Below are 6,730 nucleotides of genomic sequence, written 5' to 3'. Positions count from 1 at the left end.
AGTTTAATTTGTTATGATCGTCTTGCAGAATGAATGATTCTTTCGTTTCTATTCATTTGGTTTTCCCTTTTGGTATTAGAGGTTGTCCAGGTTTAGTTTGGTTGTGTTGTTTTCCAGGAATTGTTGGTACTGTTTGTCGTTTGCTGTCAGATAGTATTATGACATGAACATGCCTCGTCTAAGTTATATTTGTCTAAACACATACAGTTAAGACCATTAGAGTCATCCTAATCTGTCTTGTTACGCCAATTTTTTTAGCTTTAGTTGATTGGTTCGCCTTTTAGCTTAAAATATTTAAGTTAAAAAGTTTGGAATGTGTTTGCTGCTCAAATATCTGCATGTTAAACATTTTTGACATGGATTGATGAATATTTGCACGTTAAAATCTTTCTCCCTGTATCAATCAAGTTTTGGGATGGTAAATATTTCCCCTGTTTTCAGTTTTAAAATGGTGGCATGATACTTTGTTATCGTTCTGCTCTAAATTGGTCTTAATATGAATTAGCACTCAAATGACTAAGCAGCCGCTCGACTTTCTTCCCCCTATTTGTTTTAGACTTTTGGTCTTAAAGTTAGTAATGAAGAAAAGAAATTTTAATTTTGCTCAGAACATGTGAAGTAACTTATTACCCGTAGCCTTTATCTGCCCATTTGGTGTGTTTCCAGTTGGTATTAGTTGTTATCTCTCTCCTCATGATATCTGGATGTACAAATTACAATAGAACATGAACAAATATGTGAATACAAATGCCTCTTTCTATTTACTAAAATGCACTACTTATTTGTTGAAAGTTGGCAAAATTCAAATTGTACATTGTTGTTGTCTCATCTTATTGTGAAGTACATAAGATTAATTTTTGGTCTGCTAGCTCATCCTAAGATTTTGCATTTTAGCTAGTTGTCTGTAAAATATGGAAACCCGCGGCTGCTTGTTTGTTAATATAAACTCGAGTTAGAATTGACCTATAAAGCGCAAGACATGTCTATATTTCTGCCTTTGAGTTTTTCAGCGATTTCGTGAGATGATTTGTGTTGCTCTCTGCTTTTAAGTGACATCCACGTTTAGGCCGATGTTTTGCATTTTAAAAATTTCATAAGTAATCTCATTGTTTCGAAAGTCAAATTCCATTTAAAGTTCGAGGGGCCTCGATTCTAAACTTTGTTTACGCCTTTCAAGGGTAGCCAAGCTTTGTCTAAATAATTTTTTTTATGTGGGAATGAACCATTTTCTGGCTTTAAAGATCAGTTTTTTCACCTGTTGCTGGTTCATCCTATACTATATAAAAAATGTTTTCTTCTTCTTATGTTTCATGGTGTATAGTAGATGCCACTGTGAAAGGTTATTATTCATTTGTTTATCTCCATTAATGGATTTTATGTTCATTAGTAAATATCTTTTATTTTGTTTTCTTTTCCTTCAGAAGCATGACATTGCTCCTTTGAGCTTATGCTTCTTAATTTGCTTCTATTTTTTTTCGTAGTCTTTTAAATTCCAAGTATGTAAGAATGTGATCATGTTTTGTCCTAGGTTTAGACCATATCATAATTATTCCTTCTAAATAATATTATTCTAGTCATTTTTGTAGTAGTCGTAACTTGCTTGAATTCTAATTTGGTTATATTCCACTGATTTGAAGTTTCTAATCTTTTTTTATTTTTTTATTTCACATGTACACTCGAAAGCGCATTTGGAGTTGTGATACGACTCCATTCATCTGTCCCAAATCAGATTTGTGCTCATCGATACATTATAAGCTCATGTCTAGCAGCTTTTATCGCGTCAATAGTGTCCAATGCTTCCTTCTTGCTTCAAAGTTTCATGTGCCTTATATACATATATGTGTTGCTAGTTTTGACTAACATTTTCCATATTTTCGTATTTATGTTTATGCTTGCTTTTATTTTGTTTGGTTTGGAACAACTAAGAACGATGGTAAAGTATAGTCGTTCACCCCCACATCCCTTAAGGTATTGGGTTTATTATAGTTATTTAGTTTAGAAAGACATTTTTCAACTAAATTTTATTTGTTACTTGACACATTTTGGTGGTTATGAAAACATATCTTTTAAAGAAGTTCACACGGAAATAATATTTTCAACTGTTGTGAATTTATTTTCAGATTTTTCTCTTTATAAACAAGTATTTAAAGTACAAGTTTTAGCAACTTAAAGTTTGATATTTTGGATCTCAAAAGTGCAGATTGTGGTGGTTCAAAGTGCAGATTTCAAGGTTAAATATATCACCTTTCTTGAGAGTTTAAGAGTGGTATATTGAGTCCCGAAAATGCAGCATTTTGAGCTCAAAAAGTGCAGTGTTTTGAGCCCAAAAAGTACAGTGTTTTGAGCTCAAAAGAGTGCCGAATTTGAGCTCAAAATGTGCATGATTTGAGCACAAAAAATGCAGATTTTTAGCTTAAAAAATTGCACCTTTAACAAGCTTTACAAAGCAGATTTTTTAAGTTAAAAAATTATTTTGCATAACTTAAAGTATAGATTTTTTTGAACTAACCGTTAATCTTCGAGATCTTAAAAGTACAATAGTTTGGGGTCCAAAGGTGCTTTAAACACTACTTTCGAAAGGAAGAAGAAACGTCATTTAAAAAGCCGAAAATGGATGTTATAAAACTCGCTAGAATTGTTACCTTTTTAGTCTTGAAAACACACGGCTTAAGTTATTCGTTCCGAGAAGGACCAAAATATTCATTAGCTTTATCTATAAACTCTCACTTAAGACTTTATGTTAAGGAAAAACTTATCTTTTAAAACTCTCAAATGATTCTGAAACTAGCGTAAGGCAAAAGTTGTTACCGTTTTAGAAATATTTATTTTTTTTAATAAGTAAATAAATAAGGAAGTAGGTCTATATATTTTATTAACAAAAACAAATGTAACTATAGAATACCTAATAGTTAACCCCATTTTATATTCTTGACATCACCCCTTTATGAAAGTATATTTGCTATTGTCACTTTTTTTTAAATCAAATATTACTAAAACATTTTTAACATGTTATTTCAAGATTTTAGATATGCCAACAGGTTCAAAATACAAGGTACATACATATATATATGTCATATGCAAAAAGGTACAAATCCTATATATGTTTTTTTTTTGTTTTCTCTACATGTAACTTATTATTTTGTTACATTTCATATTATTATTATTTTCTCATACCTACTATCACTTTTACAAATGTTACTTTTTTTTCTTTTTTTATATAATTTATAAATCCATACACTTTAACATACACATTATTTTACTACATGTTTGCAACTCGACTACTATATCATTTTATTTTATTTTCTTCCACGTCTTAATTCTATATATAAATTAAACAACAAATTTTTATATCCTTTGAACTCAACATTTATTTTGGTTACATTTATATAAAACACATCTATATTTTTCAACATATAAAATTATCATACATTTTAGTACATTTATGTATTTATTTATATTATCGTATGATAAACATACTACTATTAATTTTATAGACATATACGTCGTATCTTGTATTTTACTCTTTTTCTAAAAATAATAAAATTTACTTACCATTGATTTTTAAAGAAAAATAAAATAAATAAATAAGTTTTCCTAATTATATTTTTCTAATTGAGTTTAAGGACTATCTTCGAATAGGCTCTGAGGGATGCTTAATACCTTCCCCTCGAGTAACCAAAACTCTTACTCAGAATCTCACTGGTTTCACAAATCAAAACATAATTTACATTTACATATTAAAAAAATGGGTTTCCTAATAATTTCCTTAAAATTTAGCTGGCGACTCTAAAACAAAAACAATTTTCTTTCAAAATCAGAGTGTTAGCCGTATTATGTTGTGAACTGTTTCGGGTAGTTCGAAATAGGGTGCGACACCCTTGTCCTGGTTTTCCTTTTATTTGACTATTTTAAGTGCTGCATCCATGTGAGTCTGTTTTGGTGTCTGCAAAAACTGACTAAGTGTTTGAACACTATAGGATATTTCTGGTCTAGTTACTGTAAGATATAGAAGTTTTCCAATAAGTCTTTGATATGCCCCTTGATCAGCTATGCTTCATTACTTGAACTTGGACCTTCCTTGATATGCTGATCATATTCAGTGGTAGTTAGTTTTGTAGTTGTGTCCATAGGAGTGGATGATGGTTTTGATGCACTCAGTCCGGTTTCTGATATAAGCTCAAGGGCATACTTCATTTGATGCATTATAATACCTTGTTGAGACCTTGCAAATTCTATGCCCAAAAAATACTTCACTTCACCAAGATCCTTCATTTTAAAGTTCTAATGTAGTGCTTCCTTGGTTGCTAGGATTTGATCCAAACTATCTCCAGTGACAAGTATGTCATCTACATATACCAACACAAAAATCATTCCTTCATTTGTTTTCTTGATATATAAAGAGTGATCAAACTGTCTTTGTCTGAAACCGCAATTGATTAATGCTTTGGATAGTTTTGCCTTCCATTGTCTTGGTGCTTACTTTAATTCATATAAGGATTTTAAGAGTCTACATACACTATCCCCCTGACTCTGAAATCCTTGAGGAAGAGACATGTAGATTTCATCCTCCAAGTCACCTTGTAAAAAGGCATTAAAAACATCCATTTGGTGAACATGCTAGTGTTTGGATGTTGCAATAGATAACACAGTCCTTAGTGTGAACATTTTAACCACTGGACTGAATGTTTCTTCATAGTCAATGCCCTCTTTTTGGATATAACCTTTTGCTACAAGCCTTGTTTTGAACCTCTCGACCTCACCAGTGGATTTGTACTTTACTTTGTATATCCACTTACATCCAATTGGCTTCTTCCCTTCATGTAGAGATACCACTGTCCAGGTGTTATTGCTTTCAAGAGCAGACACTTCAGCTTTCATTGCCTTTACCCACCTAGGATCCTTCACAACTTCTGCATAGGTTGTAGGTTCCACTATGTTAGAGAACTGAGACAAATAACACTGGTATTTAGTACAGATATTATCATAGGATAGATAGTTGGATAGTGCATAAGGCACATTGTCATTGATACTTAAGGACACAAAATCCTCATTCATATAGGAGGTTGTTTGCCCCTACATGACCTTCTTTCAGGTAGAGGCAGAACATTCCTAGAGGCAGTTACTAGTGCAGGCACAACTGGAATATCATCATTTAGAGGAGCTACACCCAGTGAGGTTTCCTCAACAGTCTGATTAGGATGTATAGTAGGAACTTGAATGGTTTCTGATGTATTGTCTTCAATCAGCTCCTGAGACACTGGAGGAAATAACTGATACTGAGTATCCATAGTAGCTTTGAAAGGGAACATGTTTTCTCTTAAAGTTACTTCCCTATGAACAAAAAAAAATTTGTTAGTTAGATCAAATAATATGTAACCTTTCTTTGTTTCTAAATATCCCATATGCACTGCATGCTTAGTTCTAGACATGAGTTTATCTTGTTCATGTAGTATCTTTACATGACATAAACAACCTAACACTTTTAAGTGTGTAAGAGATGGTTTTCTGTTATGAAGCCTTTCATATGGAGACATGTTATGTAATATAGTAGAAGGCATTCTATTAATCAAGTAAGTTGCAGCTTTTACACAGTAACCCCAAAATTTGAGAGGGATATTAACTTGCAATCTTATTGCTCTAGTTATTTCTAATATATGTCTGTGTTTTCTTTCAGGAATTCCATTTTTTTGAGGAGTATAAGAGCAAGATGTTTGATGTATTATGCCTAACTTAGCTAGTAACTCAACACACAATTGATTAACAAATTTAGTTCCATTATCAGTTCTTATCACTTTTATGTATGTGTCAAATTGTGTTTTAACATAAGCAATAAAATGTTGAATAACAACAAGAGTATCAGATTTAAGCTTAAGTAAGAACACCCAAGTCATTCTTGAAAAATCATCCACTATAGTTAAGAACCATTTTACCGTCACAAGTAGGCACTTTATAAGGCCCCCACACATCCATATGCACAAGATCAAAAGGATTCTTACTAAAACTAGGTGACTTTATTGGAAAAGGCAACCTAGTTTGTCTAGCACATGGACATATAGAACACTTTCCAATAGTATCTTCTATGTAAGACTTTTGACTAGGAAACAAATGACACAACACTCTAGATGACACATGCCCAAGCCTATTATGCCACAATTTTATAGCAGCTTGATTAGTAGTAGCTTGACTGCTTTTAACAGAAAAATAGATGCATTTTTTCTATGTCCAGGCATATATTTTGATGACTCAGTAGATAGTAAAGGCCAGCTCTTTCTCTACCAATCTCCTTTACATTTCCACTATAGAGATCCTGAAAACCACAGAAGTTAGGATAAAAGGTAGATAAATAATTAAGTTGCTTAGTTGCCTTTGAAACAGATAAGAGATTATACTTAAATTGTGGCAGATGATACACATCAAGAATAGTATTGTTAGGTGAGATATGACTAGAACCAATGTGTGTGACCACAGCTACATCCCCATTGGGCAATGCCACTCATTTAGAACTCACAGATTCAGATATAGAGTCTTTATTAAGAAGCTTTATATCTGAAGTCATGTGGTTGGTAGCCCTTGTGTCAATGATCCATTCAGGTGGACCAGAGTTTTTTCCAAGGGCATAATTCATACCTGACATGTTAGCTGCTGAAACTGGCTAAGTTTGTTGTTCCAGCATTCTGCAAATTTTCTCATATTGTTCAGAGGTGAACCTTGGTTCAGAGGTGAACCTTGG

This window comes from Solanum tuberosum, unplaced genomic scaffold (genome assembly GCF_000226075.1).
Source record: "Solanum tuberosum cultivar DM 1-3 516 R44 unplaced genomic scaffold, SolTub_3.0 scf00316, whole genome shotgun sequence".
Lineage (NCBI taxonomy): Eukaryota > Viridiplantae > Streptophyta > Magnoliopsida > Solanales > Solanaceae > Solanum > Solanum tuberosum.
This window is presented reverse-complemented; position numbering follows the sequence as displayed.